We start from the raw sequence: 22,448 nt of genomic DNA on the forward strand, positions 1-22,448 counted from the left end.
TCTTTCCTTACCCTTACACTTCAGATTATATGTATTGTCTAGTTTGATGATATTGTTGTTGTTGGGTTGTTGCAAGGACAATTACACACACATATACTTCATGCATAAACATGATTATGATGTAATCAAATGGTGTTAATTGAAAGTATAGTTCTCATATGCACCTTTACACATTATTATGCATGAATTGTACATAAACCATGTTGATCCTATTGTGTTGATTGAAAGTCCATTCTCAACAGAACACATGATCTTGGTGTGAAAGTTATCTTCACATACTAATAATGATTCTAAAGTTGAAAGTACATTCTCACCTTTAATGAATCCTTGAGCTAATTTATGAATTGTATTGAATGAGGGGTAGAGTATATCCTTCACACATGTAAATACAATTCAAAGACTAATGACGTATAATTTGGGAAATATTGCTTAGCACCGAATGGATATGGACAATGAGGTAAAGGCCCTCCCGCCAATGCAATGTCGAGGGTCAGCCACAAGGGAACTCATGAGATGGAAGCCCCTCCGCCAATGCCATAGGGCGGGTTTCTAGAAGCAATCTCCCTATCCTAGAACTATGTGCCAACATAGGACCTTAGCTAGTGGATCCACCTTATAGCTAGACATTTTAGTTCTACCTTAGGCAAGTAGCACACCTTTCTCGATATGGTGTTACACGACACCGGATTCCATGTAGCTCACATGGTCTATGTCGGTTATGGCTACCTTTCCCTAAATAATGAAGATAATGAATGAGGCACGAATCATGCTATAACTTCTTGGTGAATTTGCTTAGTAGGAGCGGGGTATGGGACTTCACTCCCACATTGCACAAATGGGTTTAGTAAGGTGTTGTAGTATGGTTCCTTTGCATTATGATGATATTCAATGTATGCATGCATATTGAATGGTTAGTTGATGTCAATGACTTTCCTTATATTCAAAGTATTATGCATGACTATTTCCTTAATTGTGACCAATGATATGAATGAGGTTTGAAGATGTTGTACATGACCAAGGTAGCATCAAATGGGTATTTAGTAAGGTTGGTATTATGGGATGCCAACCATACATTTCACAAGTGCTTCCTTGGGGTTTCTAAGGTGTTGATATTATCTTGAAATGATTATAAGTGTGATTGTGGCTTGTGTTGCACGTTGGATATACACGTTCGTTTCCAAACTCAATAAATGCATCCTTTTCACTAAATTGTACGTTTTATCATGTTTAAGGATTTTATGCATGTTTCCATACTTAGTACATATTATGTTATAATCCCTTCTTCCTTCTATTACTTAATGAGTGTAGGTTCCGGCTAGGTGACTTCACTCTCATTCGAAGAATACTTGGATTGTTATCTCCAAGTAGTTGGTGAGTCCTCAAGTTCGAGGATGGGATTTCCTATTTTCTTAGTCATGTTGTATCTCGTATATTGAGACTTTCTATTGATGTATAGGGGCTAAGTCCCAAGCTTTGTATTCTTTGGTTTAGATGGTGTACGAGACAAATGTCTAGATTCCTATGATTTCTTATATGGAAAAATGAAATTGAACTTCGATTGTAAAAGTTTTAAATTTTCCACATTATTTCTATGTCCTATGTTATGATGATGCTAGATGGCTTGTATGAGACCCCTTCAGGGTCAAGTACGCCGCGTTACGACTTGGGGGTGCTCTCGGGTCGTGACAGTTGTCTTGGATTCAAATGAGAAGAAATTTGACCCATTTGGGTCTCCAGCTGCTTAATGGAGACTGAGTGAGAGGTCACTGTCTGATTGAAAGTTGAAACATCCTCTTTCATCTATTTCAACACTTTGTCTGACTCTTCGACTTTGTTGAGAATGCGTGAGAGCATATCTTTTGTATGGCCACCTTTAGATTCCGTGGGCTTTTGACGCTCATGGGGAGGGATGTACCTGTCCTTATCACCCTCTCTTTCCTTCCAAGTGGCGTTACGATCATGCCAATCTCTGTCACGGTCTTTCCAACCTTCTTCTCTATTTTAACCTTGATTTCCACTCGGTTTTTGGTAGTTTGCATGATTGCCTCCTTCTTGATTGGCTCGGAAGTTCACTTCCTCGTTGTACAGTGCTTCAAATTGTGCTTCATCGGGGTTTACTCCACCAACATCCACAACATCAACACTCTTTGTAACAACACCCATGACATTTTTAGCCAAGTTATCCAGCTGGGTCATCATTTTGGCCATGTTTTGCTCTCTCTCTTGATCATTTTCGATCTGCTCTTTTGTCATTCTAAAAGTGAGAGGAGAGACTTGGTCCTCACGAGTGTACCATGCCCTATTTTATCTTGGTCATGCAATCAAGGAATTGATACGCTACTTCATAGGGTTGTTGCATTATACTACTGGGAACGAGTTGATCAACATCTCCTTTGTTCACAAAGTTAAGGCTCCTATAGCAGTATTGCAACAACACATTATTTGGAAGTCCATGAGTTTGGCATTGCGGCATCAACTTCTTAAACCTCAGCCACGTCTCGTAGATTGGCTCACCTTCCAAGCATTTAAAACCTTGGAAGCTATCTCTGAGTATCATCATCTTCGATGGGGGGAAGAATCTCACTTGGAATACTGTGATCAGCTCATCCCAAGAGGTAATGAAGTCTCTTGGCAACTCAGATAACCATTTGGTAGCTTCACCCATCAAAGAGAATGGGAACAACCTGAGACAGACTAATTATTGTGATATGTTCTTAAATGAGAACTGACCACAAACATCCACGAAGTTCTGAATATGCTCGTGGGGATCCTCATGTGCCAGCCCCCCAAATAATCCTTTCAATTGTAGGAGTTGAAGCATTGTGCTAGTGATGTGAAAAACAATGTTTCCTTCAGTTGGAGGTAGACGTATTGCACCCACACCACCTAATGGAATTGGGTCATTCACATTTGGGTCGTTTACATCATTGAGGTTTCCAACATCATCTTGGTGGCCCACTTGGCTACCATTACTCCTGTTTATGCTCATCACTTCCTCTATTCAACACAAGCAACACAAAACCAAAACTAAAGTAAGTAGATTCAACAATAACCAAAAAGATCACAATTCAACTTCACTATAATAAATTTAAACAACACCACTCTCCAGCAACGGCGCCATTTTTGATTAACGTGTCAAACACACTGATACGCTCAAATTACATCTCCCTAAAGAAGCATAAGAGATCATTATCAAGTAAAGAACCCAACTTGTAGGTTAGGGTTGATCCCACGAGGAATATGGTCCAGACTTAAATTCAACTTACGATTATATTTGTTTAGTCAATGTATTTCCAAAACAAGTAATTAAAGAGGGGGGTGGGGGAATTTGTGAAATAAATTCTGAAATTTATGTGAACAATTAGTGAGCAATATTCAAACTTTAGTTGTTATCAAGATGAGAGAGAAACTAGGGTGTACGTGTTCCCCATAAACTCATAACGCAGTACTCCTAGTAATATCAATCCTTTTCCTAGTGTATTACATGCAAAGTGATAAGTTATGTATCCCTAAATCCTTGGTCCGGCAAATAAGGAGATTCACCCCGCACCTTGGTCTGGCTACGTGTGTATAATTTACTAACCCTTACCTTTACCTCATATTAGACATCACATCGATGTATGGCTTAGTTTTCACCCTCGCACCAATCGACATTAGACTATTAGATAATATCACACTAAATCTATGTTGATAATTCTTTTCTCGTTAATTACCTCCTTGGTCCGGCAAGTAGTAACGAGGTGAGTTCTAACGTTGGCCACCGTTAAAAAGATTTTTAAGCGAAAGAATTATCAATGGATGCAATAACACTATTCAAGATTTACTTAGTTACTATTCATACGTTGCTAATCGTTCATGGTTCCCATAACCCTAGTTGTGGATTTAGTTACCCATAGTAGCAAGAACACAATTCATATTTTTAGATGAAGAAATCATGACTTAATTAATGAGAAGAATAAATCCAGAATCCCAACTTGAATTTCAAAGTCAAAATCTTCAAAATGAACTTAGGAAATCAAGAATTGCTAAAGTTGCAAATTAATCTCCAAAGCCAAAAACTAGAACAAACGTAATAAAGTCTAACCCTAAAAAATGAGGTTTACATGCCCTATATATAGAAAAACAAGTCCCAACTAAAAAGGAAACGAAATAAGAAAATAAAGTTTCTGGATGCGATTTCAATCTACGACACTGACCTATGGTCCGTGGACTGACCTACGGTCCGTAGGTCCCTTTCGTGGTTTAGGACTTAGGCAATTCTCCAACACTCAAAATCTCCAGCTCTCAGTTGAATTTGACATACCAGCAGGACGGACCGTGATTCAATCCACAGTCCGTAGATCCTCCTCCGTAGTTTCATACTTAGACTTTTGAAATTAGGTACTGGAACCCCTTCTCTAAATCATTTGACGGAGTTGCAAGACGGCCCATAGGTAGACCTACGGTCCGTAGTTTGCAGTCGTGGTTCCACACTTAGTCAAGAATTCCCTGATTTTTTTCTTCAAGTTGTTCCTGTCCATATACGTTCACCATCTACGGAACGTGACTGGACCTATAGTCCGTAGGTCACTTTCGTAGATGCCCTTTTCTGCATAATTCTTCAGCTGTGTCTCAATACTTCCACGTCCGAACTTATTTCCTGTAAACATGATAAAAACACATAAATACCAATACAAAATGGCCCTAGACACACACAACTCTTAAGTGAAATGTATTAAAAATACCGTAAACTCATGGTATATAAATACCCTCAACTTAAATTCGTTGTTTGTCCTCAAGCGACACACTAAGACTCTAAACGACACTTGTATAGAAGTAGACATTCAAGCACAAGCAATCACATGGCTTTCTATCCCGACTCTCTTTTTGAGTGCAAATCTTTTCTCTTAGACTCAACAAGCTAACTCATTCGGATCAAAATATGACAAAGATCGACCAATCAACACACAACATACACCGTTTTGCTATCACCAAGGTACCAACTTTCCAACAATGTAACTAGTGCCCTTACTTCAAACGAAATCCCTTTTTCACACAATGAATATTATTTTGAGTACACGGATTCATTCAACACTCACGCTCAGAAGTAATTTCAAATACAGTTAGTGCCCAATACCATAGGCTTGCCCTTATTTTCACTGCTTAGTCTCTCCAAACTAGTTGTTAGGATCACTATAGGACTTTTCTTAGCTTGTAACGTAGGCTCAAGGTCAGGTGTGGTACATTTGGGTACTTTTTAGTGACTTTCTGCCCTCTTGACATTACATTAGGCTTTTTACCTCTTTTACCCTATTGTCGATATTCTACCTTTTTACCTTATTTCCCTTGACTCTTTTCACCATGGATGTGACTTTTGACTTTGTAGCACTTTTTTTTCTTTTTAAACAATTTTATTAATCATCTTTTGCTTCTTTGGAACAAAGTCACATCATTTTCTAAATTTTCTTTCTCTTTTCAACACCAAACTCTTTTCATACCCTTTTTTCTTTCGGTTTCCTCTTTCATAACCACCCTCAACTTATAGATTTTCCATTAGTTGAGGTACACATTATCCGATGTTGTACCAGGGCCAAGATTGAGGTCACTTCTGCATTAGCCACCCTCAACTTAGGCTTTTGGCCTAAGTCAAGGTGCACATGTCCAAGGAGGAACCTGGGCCAAAAACTAGATTAAGGGAAGGTGAGTTAAGGGTTTAGAAAGAAATGATCTATTTCAGGCTCAAAGCATTTGGATCAACGGGAACAGTTATTTCATTTGGTTGGATTCTTTTAGGCAATTAGTGGACTTATTTGAACAATGGCCTATGATCACTTCCTAACTTCCAGCCTAGATCATCTTAGTAGGACCAACGGGGCAAGTTCTAGATTGACACAAAATTGTCTGAACAATCAACCATTCTCACACACTCTTGGCACCTTGTTTCATTATCAGATTACCAGTTCAAATTTTAAGCTTAAGTCATGAGATCAAATTGGTTCTATATCATGTCATACTTAGAGCCAACACATTCAACTCGTTCTTAGCCTACAAATTTTAGCACATATCATAATTTTTTGGGCGAGTATCATTTATTATTCTTGATTATGCCATCATGCTTCATTCTTTCTCATGCTTCCAGATATACAATCCTAACACATGCCGGTTCAATAGAAATTAAAACAGTTTCTTGGGGAAAAAGAACATAGGCAAGAAAATCCCAAGAGAGGATTATGAGTTCGGTTACTCAGACTTTATCCTATCACTCACAATCCATTTTCCCCACCCACAACAAAATAGAGTGCAATTGTCCCCAATGCACAAAAATAAGCAATAAAGAGAAGGGTGAAGGTGAAGCAAACCTGTGGCACAAATGCACCGAAGAACTCAACAAGCGGGTGGGTCTGATTTACCGGAGCCCACTAGATCAACTTGGGGAATGCCATCAGTAGTGCTCCCATCTACCATCTCAGCACCATCAGTAGTACTCACATCCTCTCTCACAGTAGCAAAAACCTCAGTAGCACATAGAACTCAAAGCCCCAAGAGAATCCTCACGAACCCTCTACTGGCGTAACTCCTCGTCCACCATAGACGCTCTCCTAGAATACATATCTGCTGGCGCTCCTTCTTCTTTGCCGTTGCATCCTCAGTGGCATCAGAAGTGTGGCTCGAACGGTGCCTCTTCCCTTAGGCACAGGCAGGCTCAGACTGCGGTATGTCCTCGCTGAAAAGGCCCCCTAACACCGTATCATTAGCCGGTGTAGTAGGTGCAAACTCTGGCGCATCCCTGGATGGGGCTAGGATGGCATCAAGATCAGCCCAAAAATAATCCAACTCAGTCCGAAAAGAGGAGATATCTGTGGGGGGGACTGGTTGCTCAAGGACTCTCAACTCAAAGGCGTCCAGACTCTTATGAATGGCCTGGACCTTCAGGTCCATCATGTGCTTCGTCCTCTTCTCCATCCTGGCCTCGGACTCCGAGATTGCCTGCTACATCCAAGGCTTCACATGATGAAGCAAGGTGGCCATTTGTGCCTCCAAATTCTGAACACGTGCAAGGGGCACAATAGCGGATCCTGATGACGGAGTGGCTCTGGATGAGCTAGGGGCCCGACTAGAAGCTTGAGATGGGGAGGACGGGGCATCATCAGTGTGGGATGGAGGGGCAGGGTCATCAACCTACATCTGCTCCACATCATATGCTAAATCTGCTCCTAATGGCGGTACCTCAATCTGTGGGCCACGTCGTGGGGAAGCTACATTGGCCGCATCATGAATAAGGCCGATGTCAAGGGTCCCGGTTGCCTGTACCAATTTGTCACAATGCCAGATAGGCACCCTAACATCCCTGCATAACTGAAAGATCATACACGGAAAGGGTAGAGTAGTGGTAGACCTAAACACCCTCTCATGGATCTCTACCAACAGCATGCCAGCAAAGTGAATGCATTATCGGCCTTAGTCGATCTCTAACCCAGCTACCAAAGCCGCAACCATCACCGCTCTATCCCAAGTGAGTGCATTATTGGCCTTAGTGGGCGATACCCTGTTCAGTACCAAAAGGCAGAAGAACTTGGCCACCAAATTTAGGGTGGCCTTCCGAATACTCAAGCGCGGTGTGCTGACCCACTCTGCGCTCTCTCCATCCACAACTATATGCCTGGCCAGCCAAAGTAGTACAACCTCCCTTTGCTCTGCATTCCGCTGGAATACTCCACTCCTCATAATGTCCCACCGGTAGTTAAATTCACCGGTGTTGAGCGCCCAAGTGTTTCCTGGACCGTTGAGGAATCAGCTGATAGTAACCTGCGATATGTCCACCCAAAACCCCCGAAATAGAGTGGAAGTGAGAGGGGTCCGGGCTATGGGCTTTGAACTTTTGTCGATCGACCCTCAGAGTGTGGCATCATAGGAAGCATAGAACTCCCTCACGATCTCCTCGCTGTAGGTCCCGGGGCTCCGAGTCATCCATTCGCATTTGTGTTTCTGAAAGAGACGGTGGATGTTGGGTATGGTGTGTAGACTCCCCGTGAGAACTCTGAGCTCCTCGGTGATAAGTCAGGCCATTTTCTCGTTGTCGTTCAACATCTTGGCATCCCTGTAGATTTTCCATTGACCCTCAACGCACCATCTATTAGGCTCTTCAGCAACTGGAGCATGGTCGGTGTTAGGTGGAACTGGAATAGTCCATGAACTAATAGCCTCATCAAACGAGGCAGCCCTACCATGTGAACTGGAGCCGGTGGCAGAGCCGGACCTGGAATCGGAAGCAGATCTAGCCTCAGAGCAGGAAGCAGAACCAGCCGGTGACCCGATCAGTGTGTCCTCCTCATCAGACTGGGAGAAAGTGACTATGTCGGTAACCACCTGCCGAGATTGATTTCGGGTAGTACGCGGTGCAGTAGGGGATGTCCTCATAGTAGGTGGGACATAGGTGGGATCCTTCTCCGCATCAGTATCCTCATTAATTAGCCGTAAAGACGGCGCCACGGATTTGGATTTGCTCTTTGGTGCCCAAGTTGGTGCTTTCTTAGGAGCCATGGTACTTGTGGAGGCATAGTTAGTGCAAAAATAGACCAAATACACACTCGAATTTTTTTTAGAACAAAGAGTGAACATAAACAAAAACTAAAAAAAAATTCAGACAGTGGCTTCAGTGGCCACCTACGGTAGGTACCTCTGGTCCATAGGTTGACCTATGGCCCATGAATCCCCTCCGTAGGTCAGAAGTCCCAAAAAGTTGGGCTCTGATGGGAACCACGGATGTGCAGAACGGTCCGTAGATTGACCTACGGACCGTAGTCCACCTCCGTGGTTCCACACTTAGTGGAATTGTTATGTGCCACAGACCACATACCTTATCTACGGTCCATAGACGGGGTCTCGTGGATCAAGTCTATGTTAGGTATCCGACATGCCTCATGTTTGAACCAATTTTTGACAATTTAATCATTCATCCTAAGCCTAATCATGCATTTCAACACAATTTGTGATAGTTTGTCATCCCTAGGGCTCCAATTACTCATTTTTCAATATGTATCGCATACAAAACTAGGAACCCTAGGTCGAAACTTTCATTTAGACCAAATTTTCACCAAGTTATTTAATCATTAGGACTACACAATCACTATCTATCGTCCCATGGTTGTTTCTAACATACAATCCGTGAGGAACACATACAATATCACACCCAAGGTCAAGATCCACTTCCTGACTTTCAGTAAAAACAATGAACTGGAATTCAAAGTGAAGGGGGAAGTCGATTACCTTACAAGAAACGGAAGTGGGTGATGATGTGATGACTTTAGACCTCCAACAACTCCTTACTAGCCTTATCACCGAACCCGGACACCGGAAACTCTGGAAAATGGGGAATGAGGGAATTTGGGAGAGAGGAAAGTGAATTGGAACTTATGTGGAAATGGAAGGGGAGTGATTTATGGGATATGGGAGTAATATGGAGGGATTTGAGGAGATGAGAGGTTTAAAAACGGTTGGGGGGATATTTGGTGATTGGGGAATGTTTTAAAAATGAGGGTTTTTTTAAAAATAGATGTCCGAGCCGGGTCGGGTAGAAACTAGGGTTTTGACCCACGAGACCCCATCTACGGTCCGTGGGTCGACCTACAGACCATAGATAGGGTCCGTATGTCCCTTCTTTACTTAGAAAAATTAGGGAACCTACCTGGGGTCTACGGATACCATTCACGGTCCGTAGTTTGACCTACGGACCGTCGATGGTCTCCGTAGGCCTCTGTACCAAACATTTTCTGCAGATTTTGCTTTTCGACCTAGTACATGTAGCAACCATTAGGCCTTTCTTTTTACATTTTCTGGACACTTTTTAGACACGGATCCTATGCTATATCTAGCCAACACTAAAACAAAAACAAAGCACCTATCTAAAGATATACAGAAGAGAAAATAAATAAAGAAAACTACTAAACTGAAAAGAAAAACCTATAGTTGGCTAGATTGTACATCTTGGGTTGCCTCCCAAGCAGCGCTTGGTTTAACGTCGTGGCACAACGCATGCCTTTTGATTACTCAGACTTCATCAAGATAGTAGGCCTCAACCACCTCTTGCACATTCTCCTCTTTACCCATGTAGACCTTGATCCTTTGCCCGTTCACCTTAAACCTTGTTCCCTCATTGTTCTCAAGCTCAATCGCTCCATGTGGGAACACTTGAGTGACTAAGATTGGCCCGGTCCACTTGGACTTGAGCTTGCAAGGAAATAAGCACAACCTAGAGTTAAAGAGAAGCACCAGATCACCCACAACAAATTCCCACTTTTCGATCTTTTGATCATGATACTTCTTCATCTTCTCCTTGTACAAGGCTGAACTTTCATAAGCTCTTAGGCGAAACTCATCAAGCTCATTCAAGTCACTCACTCTCTAATTCGACGCGGCGCCCAAATCCAAATTCAACTTCTTTAGCGCCCACATAGCCTTATGCTCTAGCTCTACCGGCAAGTGGCAAGTCTTCCCATATACAAGTTGGTAGGGGGACATACCTATGGGTATCTTGAATGCGGTGAAATAAGCCCATAACGCATCATCAAGCCTCCTTGACCAATCAGTTCTATTAGCATTTACAGTCTTAGAAAGAATTTTCTTGATTTCTCTATTGGACACTTCAACTTGCCCACTAGATTGCAGATGGTAAGGAGTAGCAACATTGTGGCGGACCCCATATTTTTCAAGTAGTGCCTTGAACAATCTATTACAAAAGTGGGAACCTCCATCGCTGATAATTGCCCTAGGTGTACCAAATATGGAGAAGATACAGTGACACTTTTACCTTCATTGTTGGAAAGCGCAATTGCTTCTACCCACTTCGACACATAATCAACTGCAACAAGAATATACTTCATCCCATGTGAGCTCACAAATGGACCCATAAAGTCAATGCCCCAAACATCAAACAACTCGATCACCAAAATAGGATTCACAGGTAGCTCTTGCCTCTTTGAAATTCTTCCTTCTCTTCGGCAACAATCACAAGACTTGGCGAAATCGTGAGCATCTTAGTGGATAGTGGGCCAATAATACCGAGACTGCAAGATCTTATGCGCAGTCTGAATACCACTATGATTCCCACCAACAAGCGAAGAGTGACACGCCTCTAGTATACTCATCATCTCATCATCGGGCACACAGCGACGAATAATCCCATCAGCACAATTACGAAACAAATAGGGATCATCGTAAAAGAACTTCTTCACATCATGCATAAACTTTTTCCTTTGGTGAAAAGACTAATCCGATGGAACCAGATCACTTGCCAAGTAGTTAGCAAAGTCTTCGAACCAAGGAATAAGATCATGAGAAGCAGCCAATACCTGTTCGTCCGGAAATGCATCATTAATTTCAGCCCCATCTCCTAGCTTGAGCATAGCTTCCTCTTCTAATCTGGACAAATGATCGACAACTTGATTTTCTGTCCCCTTTCTGTCTTTCACCTCAAAATCGAACTGTTGTAGCATTAATACCCATCTAATCAACCTCGGTTTTGCATCCTTCTTAGCCATCAAATACCTCAATGCAAAATGGTCAGTATGCACTATGACCTTAGTACCAAGCAAGTAGGATCAAAATTTCTCGAATGCGAAAACCACAACAAGAAGTTCATGTTCAGTCACTGTATAGTTCTTTTGGGCCACATTTAGAGCTTTACTGGCATAGTATATAGGATGAAGAATCTTCTCTCGCCTCTGTCCCAATACCACACCTAGCGCCACTCCACTTGCATCACACATCACTTAAAACGGTTACCCCCAATCCGGTGAAATAATGATAGGTGCAGAAACTAGCGTTTCCTTCAACTCTTCAAATGCTCTTAGACAAGCATCATCAATATAGAACTTACACTCCTTTTCGAGCAATTTACACAATGGATGTGCAATTTTGGAGAAGTCCTTAATAAACCTCCTATAAAAGCCTGCATGCCCAAGAAAACTTCTAACACCTTTCACAAAAATAGGTGGTGGAAGGTTTTCTATTACCTCAACTTTCGCTCTATCAACCTCAATGCCCTTCTCAGAAATCCGATGACCCAATACGATCCCCTCTTTCACCATAAAGTGACATTTTTCCCAATTGAGCACAAGATTGCACTGTTCACACCTTTTAAGAACCTCGACCAAATGATCCAAAAAACCATCAAATGAGTCACCAACTATAGAAAAATCATCCATAAATACCTCAATAGTGTCCTTCACTATATAAAAAAATATCGACATCATACAACGCTGGAAGGTCGCTGGAGCATTACACAACCCAAATGGCATCCGTTTGGAGACGACAGTCCCATAAGGGCAAGTGAAGGTGGTCTTCTCTTGGTCTTCCGGAGCTATAGAAATCTGATTGTAGCCCGAATAACCATCAAGGAAACAATACCAACCCTTACCCGCAAGCCGGTCCAACATCTGATCCATGAACGACATAGGAAATTGGTCATTTTCTGTCCACGCATTTAATTTCTGGTAGTCCATGCAGACTCTCCATCCAGTCACGGGCCACATCGAAACAAACTCGTTTCTTTCATTAGGTACCAAAGTAATCCCACCTTTCTTGGGCACACACTAAACATGACACACCCAACTACTATATGCATTTGGATAAATAACTCCAGCATCCAACCACTTGATGATTTCCTTCTTAACTACCTCTTGAATAGGCGGATTTAGTTTTCTCTGATGCTCAATACTAGGCTTGTGATCTGACATGAGTTGAATTTTATAGAACAAATAACAGGAGGAATCCCAATAATGTCCGCAATAGTCCACCCAAAAGCCCGCTTGAACCTCTTCAACACGGACACCAATGCCTAAACTTGTATCACATTCAAATCTGCCGCAATGATGATCGGTAAAGTACCATCTCTCCCCAAGAATACATACCTCAAATGTGATGGTAGAGCCTTAAGCTCCAATTTTGAAGCCTCCTCAACAGATGGTCTTGTAGGTGGAGAGTCGTGATTCTTCATGTCTAACTCCAATCTCTTTGGTTTTGAACGAAATTCAAACCTATCAAGTGCGGTGACCAATTCATCATACTCTTCAATACCATCACCTCAAAATTCATCATTACCGCCGCAAGTGCAACAACACCCAACCGCTCTTCAATAGACACCTCAGAACCTTGCTCCATAATATGATTCACCACTAACACTGAATTGAGATCGCTTTCCTGCTTCATGGACCTATAGATATTAAAAGTTACCTCTTCATTGTTCAATCAGAACTTCATCTGACCTTTCTCCATATCAACCAATGTGCGCCCAGTAGCGAGGAATGGTCTCCCAAGGATGATGTGAACCTCACAATCAAGTATCACAAAATCTGCCGAAAAGATAAAAGACTCCACTTTCACAAGTACATATTGGAGAACACCAATGGGCTTCTTCACAGTTCTATCGGCCATGAGTAGTCGCATCGCAGTCGGTTTAGGAGCCCCAGACCCAACTTCTTGTAAATCAACAATGGCATCAAATTAATGTTGGCACCCAAAACACACAACGGCTTCGCAAAATGTAGCAACCCAATGGTACAAGGAATAGTGAAAGCAACAGGATCCTCTTTCTTCTGCACGAGTGACCACGTAGCAATAACACTACAATGTTGTAAGCTATCATCATCTTCGAAACTGACGGCCCTCTTCTTAGTCACCAAATCTTTCATAAACTTCGTATACCCAGGCATTTGCTCCAAAGTTCTACAACAAAACACTGATGGAAAGTTGTTTCAACATAGTAATAAACCTATGACATTTCCCTTCTTCGTTCTTCTTCACTAACCTCTGTGGGAATGGAAGTGGAGGCCTAGGCCTGGAAACAACTTTCTGGGTTATCTCCACTTATTTCTCTGTAGCATTCTCGGACTCTCCAGTAACTTCGATCACATCATCATCTTTACTGACCTCAACTTCAACCTCAGATGGCATAAGTGGATCGATAGTCTGCTTACCCCCTCAAGTGGTGATTGTTATACAATGTCCATCATTTTTTGGATTTTGGATGGTGTTGCTAGGAAGTGTGTCAGGTTGACGTGGGTTCACTGTAGTAGACAACTGATTCATTTGCTGCTCAAGTTTCTTGATCGACACTGCATGGGCATCAAATTTTTGACCAAGATCAGACAAGTCATTTCGCATCTCCTTCACATTCTCATCAGTTTAATCAAACCTCTTCATCATCTTCTGCATTATATCCTTAATCCGTGGCATACTACCCTCAGCTTCCCTATTACCAGATTTCCGATTTTGAGGAGGAACATAAGGACCACCCCTATCATTTCTGTTGCCATAGATGTTCCAATTGTAGTTGTTGTCGTGATTAAAATTTCCATCCCGGACATATTGACCCTCTCGATAGTAGTTGCCATAGTTCTGACCTTGGTTTCCTTGACCTTGGCGCCAATTATCCGAATTGAAACCTTGGGCGTTGGCTCGGAAATCCCCTGTCTGATCATTCACTGCATATGTATCCTCTTCATAATAGCACTCATCAACCGGTGGAGGATTTCTAGTTAAATAATCTACAACATTTATCTTTTCGGTACCTCCACTCACATGCTTCAACACCAACCCAACTTCTGTCCTTATATGAGCCATATCTTCACGAATCTCATCGGCAGATTGACTAGGTGCAGGTTGAACTGCAAAAGTGCTTCTTCCAGTGTCTGACCTTCGAGTACTCTGTGCTTTATTGTTTCGGAAAATCTTCTCCAGTTTCTCAGCGATCATCTCAAAAGTACACTCACCATATGATCCTCCTGCAATAGTATCAAGCACAACCTTACCATTATCATCTTGACCTCTGTATAAATACTCCTTCAATGACTCATCATCAATACGGTGGTTTGGAACACTTCTTATGAAAGCATTCAATCTGTCCCACGAACTACTCACAGACTCTCCAGATAGTGCTACGAAGTTGAGTTTATCTTTGTGGTTTAGCTTCTTAGACATTGGGAAGTACTCTGCCATGAACACTATATTCAATTGGTCCCATGTGTAAATTGAGTTATAAGGTAGCTCAGTAAACCACACAGCAGCATTACCGGTCAGTGATAGAGGGAAGACTCTCAACCCAATGACATACATGTCTAAATCTGGTCGACCCACGCAACTCTTGCAAACACTCCTTAAGTTAGTCATGTGGCCATGGGGATCCTCTGATGCCAATCCAGAGAACAAGCCCCTCACTGTAAGCATCTGCATCAAACTGCTCGTCACCATGAATGTATGACTCGGAGGGAGAAGAGGTAGGATAGTAGGTCCTTAAGATTCAACAGTTATCACGTAGCCTCAGTTCTGGTGGAATATGTACCCTCAATGCATCTCCCAATAGATTACCACCTTGACTTTCAACATTCTCATTACCAACCCTAGGAAGCTGCAATTCAACTCCATCACCTTGATTTCCTCCGTTAGGATTGACTGGGACTCCTTGATTATTCATCCTACGCAAAGTTCTGTTCAATTCTAGATCGTAAGGAGTCAGTGGTTCACCTTGACGTCGTGTTCTTGGCATACACTAGAGTAGGAACCTGAGAGACACAAAACAAAAGAAAAAAGTAAAATTAGGAAATAATTGACTAAAGTTCAATAATGTAGTTAAAATTAATCTAAAAGCCAAATTCCCCGGCAGCGGCGCCAAAATTTGATACACTCAAATTACACCTCCCTAAAGAAGCATAAGCGATCGTTATCAAGTAAATAACCCAACTTGTAGGTTGGGATCGATCCCAAGAGGAATATGGTCTAGACTTAAATTAAACTTACGATTATATTCGTTTAGTCAATGTATTTCTGAAACAAGTAATTAAAGGGGGGATTTGTGAAACAAATTCTGAAAGTTATGTGAACAATTAGTGAGCAAGATTCAAACTTTAGTTGTTATCAAGATGAGAGAGAAACTAGGGTGTACGTGTTCCCCATAAGCTCATAACGCAGTACTCCTAGTAATAACAATCCTTTCCTAGTGTATTACATTCAAAGTGGTAAGTTATGTATCCCTAAATCCTTGGTCCAGCAAATAAGGAATTTCACCTCGCACCTTGGTCCGGCTACGTGTGTATAATTTACTAACCCCTTAACTTTACCTCATATTAGACATCATATCGATGTATTGCTTAGTTTTCACCCTCACACCAATCGACATTAGACTATTATATAGTATCACACTAAATCTATGTTGATAATTCTTTTCTTGTTAATTACCTCCTTGGTATGACAAGTAGTAACGAGGTGAGTTCTAACGTTGACCACCGTTAAAAAGATTTCTAAGCGAAAGAATTATCAACGCATGCAATAACACTATTCAAGAATTATTTAGTTACTATTCATACATTGTTAATCGCTCATGGTTCCCACAACCCTAGTTGTGGATTTAGTTACCCATAGTAGCAAGAACACAATTCATACTTTTAGATGAAGAAATCATGAACTTACGTAATGAGAAGAATACACCCAGAATCTCAACTTGAATTTCAAAGTCAAAATCTTTAAAATGAACTTAGGAAATCAAGAATTGCTGAAGTTGCAAATTAATCTCCAAAGCCAAAAACTAGAACAAAAGTAATAAAGTCTAACCCTAAAAAATGAGGTTTACATGCCCTATATATAGAAAAACAAGTCCCAACTAAAAAGGAAACGAAATAAGGAAATAAAGTTTCTAGATGCAGTTTCGATCTACGACACTGACCTATGGACCATGGACTGACCTACGGTCCGTATGTCCCTTCCGTGGTTTAGGACTTAGGCAATTCTCTAACGCTCAAAATCTCCAGCTCTTAGTTGCATTCGTCGGACCAGCAGGACAAACTATGATTCAATCCACGGTCCGTAGATCCTCCTCCGTAGTTTCATACTTAGACTTTTGAAATCAGGTACTGGAACCCCCTTCTCTGAATCATTTGATAGAGCTGCAGGACGGCCTGTAGGTCGACCTACGGTCCGTAGTTTGTAGTGGTGGTTCCACACTTAGTCAAGAATTCCCTAATTTTTTTGTTCAAGCTTTGCCTTTCCATCTACGTTCACCATCTACGGAACGTGACTGGAGCTACGGTCCGTAGGTCACTTCCGTAGATGCCCTTTTCTGCATAATTCTTCAGCTGTGTCTCGATACTTCCACATCCAAACTTTTTTCCTACAAACATAATAAAAACACATAAATACCAATACAGCATGGCCCTAAACACACACAACTCTTAAGTGAAATGTATTAAAAATACCGTATACTCATGGTATATCACACACCTCATCCAATTGTAGGTGCAAACGATCATTAAACAGTATAAAACCAAACAAATGAGTTGGGGTCGAATCCCACAGGAACAGTACGTGTTCAAATTCGATTAAGAAGTACAAATGTGATCTGACTAGATATAGGAAGATAAATTATCGGAAAAGACATGAAACAAATCAAAAGGGGTGACATGAATGTCAGATGGGGTTTTTGATTGCAATTATCAAGTACAACGCAGTCACACAAAACTAAAATAACAATATGGAGAAGAATTCTTGGGATGTGATCGATTATAGGCAAATTTCGCTATATGGGTGATTGAAACTACTAGTAAATAGCTAAATCTCAATGGTTAGGCTAGACTATAAGGGAGATAGCTTTCTCTCGAACAATTATCCCGAATCAAGTGATTTATTTCGAACATCAACAAACACAACAATTAAGAACAACCCACATCTTAATATATCCACTCTCTCGAGCTAGATGGGTAAGATTGGGTTTAGGATTCATTCTCTCGAGCTGAACCCATATCAACCCAATACATAAAAACCATTAATCAATAGCCTTGGTTCTAAAACCACTCTTTCAAGCAAGCTAAGAACACAAAATTAGAACTGCATATGCAACTACAATTCATAAATTAAACCACAACTAAAGATTAAACCCACTTTGATATAGCATTTAAAATAGTAATTAACAATACCCATAAAATAATTCAACCCATAATCACATGATCACACCTTAAGAATTGGGATTTTAGCTAAACATCATAAAAAGGTAAAAACGGTTACCAAATAGATTAGCCATCAATTGGGTAAAAGTATTCAAGTCTTTACAATGCTTCAAATTGAAGAAAATTAGTAACCCACTTGCAAAATCTATAAATTTAATCTCAAAATGCCTTCAAGTCTACAAGGAAACTCTTAAACTTCAAAGAAAAAACTATTCTAAAAATTGTAGCAAGCTAACTCTCCACACTGAATAAACAGTTCAAAATCCAATTTATAGTTGCTAAAAATTAGCCACGATGGGGCATTAGGCGAGGTATGTCAGGTTCGCTGAGTGGTTCGGTGAACCGCCCTTTGCTCTCTTTTATTGCCTTTTTGCATTAGCTCTCAGCATCCTCAAGTCTTGTATCTTTGGGCGATCAATTTTGTCATCGCTAAATTGATCGATGATTCGCCGACTGCCCCTTTCATGTCACCGACTTGGTTTCTTCCCTCAGGGCTAGCACACTGGAACTTTAGGCGGAATGAAGAGCCACTCGGCGATTCACCAAGTGCTCTTAGCGGTCATCAGGCTCGCCTTTCTAACACCCCAAAAACTAATAGGCTAAACTAGAGCTTTATGTGAGGGTTCTAGAGCTTGTCGTGAGGGTTAGATTTGTAAATTTAGCTTCCCGTACTTAGAATGAAGGGTTTAGGGTTAAAACATCAAGGTACAACTCCCCAAGGACCAACCAAGGGTCTTTGAGGAGGACCCTAGGACTGCCCAAGGTAGTGCACCCACGAGGGGACCTACGCCTCGTAGGGGGGTCCATGCCTCCTGGATGGCCTCGTGGGTCAAGATCCCAAAAGTTGAGCCACAGAAACCCACCCACAATTGACCATCATGGACCATGGGTGGACCCACAGCCCGTCAGCGTGGTTTCTGGGTTGAGGCAGTGGTTACCTTGAGATGGTTAAGTGAGGAGTATTATGGAACTTTCCAAAATTAATTAGTTATTAAGTGATGTTGTTTTATACTAATTTAGACTAACTATATAATGATTTAAGACCCCTAAATTTAGTCATCTTTCTCATAATTCCAAAATCCCAAATCAAAACCAACTTTCCCCCAAAATCCTCTCTCTAGAACTCCAAGGAAGAAGAAGAATAAAGTTGAAGCTAGGGTTTGAAGGAGCAAGATTTTCTACTCAATTTCTTTGAAGATTCATAGCCAAGGTATGGTAGTTCTTCATCCATGGAGTCCCACCAAACTCAATTTCAAAGATAGAAATTTCCCCAAAAAGTTAGGGTTTGACTCCAAGTCATGGATTCCTTTCAAAAATGATTCTAATGATTTAATTACTTTATATTATGATTGAATTGATGATTATTATGGTTTTTATGATGAAATGTATCAAGAATCCATGAAATCCCCTAAATTCCCAATTATGATCTTGTTAATGTGGGTTTGTTGATAAAATAAGGATATTATGAGATTATGCTTGTAGTAATTGAGTTATTTGAATCATGTTATTATCCATGTCAAATGTAGTAATTCTAGGTGTGTTGATTAAACATCATATTTGATCCTTGAGTGGTGAAAGTATGATAATTATGTATGATTATGAGATTTATGTATGTGCTTTAAGAATACTTTGAGAATGAAGTGTCCATGATTATGATAATGTTGTTGTGTTGATTGAAAGGATATTCTCATGAACACATAATGAACTTGATGTGAACAGTTTTATCACATAATGAAGATTCTAGGTTGAAAGGCTTTCTCACCTAATTGAATCTAATGTTAAATGAAGACATGGATGGTGAAAGGTTATTCTCACGCATGATCTAAGAGCTATCCTAATGAACTCTTTTGGATTGATTGTCAAGTACATCCTTCCATAATACATGAAGCAAGTTATGACTTAGTAAAGTATTCCGTGGGAATTATGTTTAGCACCGAGTGGATATTGATATGAGATGGAAGCCCTCATATGAGTTGAGCCCGGGTTTCTAGGAGAAAACTCTTGAGATGGATACCCTCACGAGAGTTGAGACCGGGTATCTAGTAACAATCTCTTTGTCCCATAACTACGTTCCCCCGTAGGTTATTTAGTTATTGGTTCCACCTAAGCTAAAGTAACGGTTCTACCTTAGGCAAGTAGGACAACCCTTTTCGGTGTGGGTAAAACTGGCATGTTAAGCTCACATGGTCTATGTAAGTTAAGGCTATTTCCCACAAGGTCAAGTCTAGTATGAACTATGGCTACTCAAGAAGCTTTGCTCAGTATGGGATCTCATTTATGCATTGCATAAGCATGCTTTCAGGGTAGTTATGGTATGTTCCTTTTATGTTATGATGTCACGACCCAGGGGTACCCCCTAGACGTAACATGGCGTACTTGAACCCGAAGGGGTCTCATACAATCCCTTAGCATCATAACATAGGTAATAGAAACAAAATATGGGAAAATTTAAAACTTTTACAATCGAAGTCATTTCATAAAAGCAAGCGGAAATCTTTACTAAACTTTTGTCTCAAACCATCTATTAAACTCTTGAATAAAACTCTTGGGATGCAGCCCATACAAAGTCTAAAACATAAGTAAATGACATAAAGAAAACATGGGTTTTTTCTCGAAGCTATGAGGAGTCACCAATTCTTCAACTCTTTTTGCACCTTAGAACCCTAGCCTCCACAGCAACTCAATCTCCGAAACCCTACATTTGATTAGAATGTAAGCAATATGCGTTAGTACAAAATGTACCAAGTATGAAAGCTAGCACAACATCATAAGAGCATCTCAAAATGGTTAGTCAACATGAGAGATAAGCATAAGAGATAATAACATAGTCATAGCATACTCTCCAACATACGTATCATATAATCATAAGTCAACATAAGACATAGTTAATAAGCATAGGAGATACATCATAATCATAATAAGACAAGTCTTCAACATAAGCATCATACAAGCATAATTGAATCTTAATCATCTCTACCATAATAGAACCATTCTCAAGTAACCTCAAAAGCATACAACTGCAAAGCATGAATAGCATCCCATAATACCACCCAATCCAAGTATCCATTTTTGGTCATCTTAATTAATCATAGCCTTATATACATGGTCAACTCTTAAGATCTTCTTATCATAAGGGAACCATACTCCTAAGTGACCTCAAGGCACACTTGTGCAATGCATGAAAGGCATCCCATAATACCCTCCACACTAAGCATAACCTTAAAGTCATCCTAGTCATATATGCCCTTCTTTGGTCTCATTCTTAGCTTACTCATGTAGATAAGGAAACTATCACCTTTAGTCAATCACATCTTGGAAGGCATCTATAGCACAATCCTATCTAAGCATAACTCATGTAAGACAACACTCATAAGGCAACCTTAAGTCATACTTGTGCAATGCATGAGTGGCATCCCATACTACCCCTCATACTAAGTACTTATTTAGGTCATCATACTCATGTTCCTTCATTAGGGACTTGCCCTCTTCATAAAGCATGGGAACTCTAGGAGACACTTTACTAACTCTATCTTAGTTCCTTCTTGTGTTGAACCCTAAGAGATACTATAATAGGTACATCTTGGTTCATAATGATGGAACTATGGGAAATTCTACTTAAAGCATAATTGAAGTTCATTATTAAGTTAGACACTATGAGATACTTCTTTTGGCATGTCTAGGTTCATTATTAACATGGACTCTCTACGGCACTACTTAAGCATGTCTAAGTCCATTTATACTCTTGAACACTATGAGGTACTTCACCAAGCTTACCTTAGTTTCTCATTATTTCGAACCCTAGGATATATATACTACACTAAGTACATCTTAGCTCATCATGTTTGAACTCTAGGAGATGCTACTTAAAGCACAATCTTAGTTCCCTTAGGTTGAACTCCAGGAGATGCTACTTAAAGAACAATCTTAGTTCTTTTAGTTTGATCTCTAGGAGATGCTCGTTCAAGCACAATTTTAGACCATTACTTGGATTGGGCTCTAGGAGATGCTACATTATGCACAATCTTAGCCCATGAGGTTTGAACTCTAGGAGATGCTACATTGAGCACAATCTCAGTTCATTACTAATCTTGTTTAATTGGGATATAGCCTTAACTGACATGAGAACATATGAGTTATCACATGATCTCCCATGGTGTTACCCACACCATCAAGGTTTGGTCTACTTGCCTAAGGTAGGACCGATTTGTTGGCATAGTCAGATCCACTAGCTAACTTTCCTATCGGGTATGTAGTTATGGGATACGGAGATTGCTACTAGAAACCCAAACTCCACTAGGTGAGGCTTCCATCTCATGAGACACACTTGGGGAAATCCATACTCTTTGGAACCAAAATATTTCATCCTTGAGGTATGATTGATGATTTTATTCCCCATACTCCCTCTAATATTGTCTACAGTATTAGCCCTTTGGTAGAAGTGCTCAACAGCCCAGAGTTGCAATAGAAGATTACACCCCT

Source organism: Solanum tuberosum, unplaced genomic scaffold (assembly GCF_000226075.1).
Source record: "Solanum tuberosum cultivar DM 1-3 516 R44 unplaced genomic scaffold, SolTub_3.0 scf00046, whole genome shotgun sequence".
Lineage (NCBI taxonomy): Eukaryota > Viridiplantae > Streptophyta > Magnoliopsida > Solanales > Solanaceae > Solanum > Solanum tuberosum.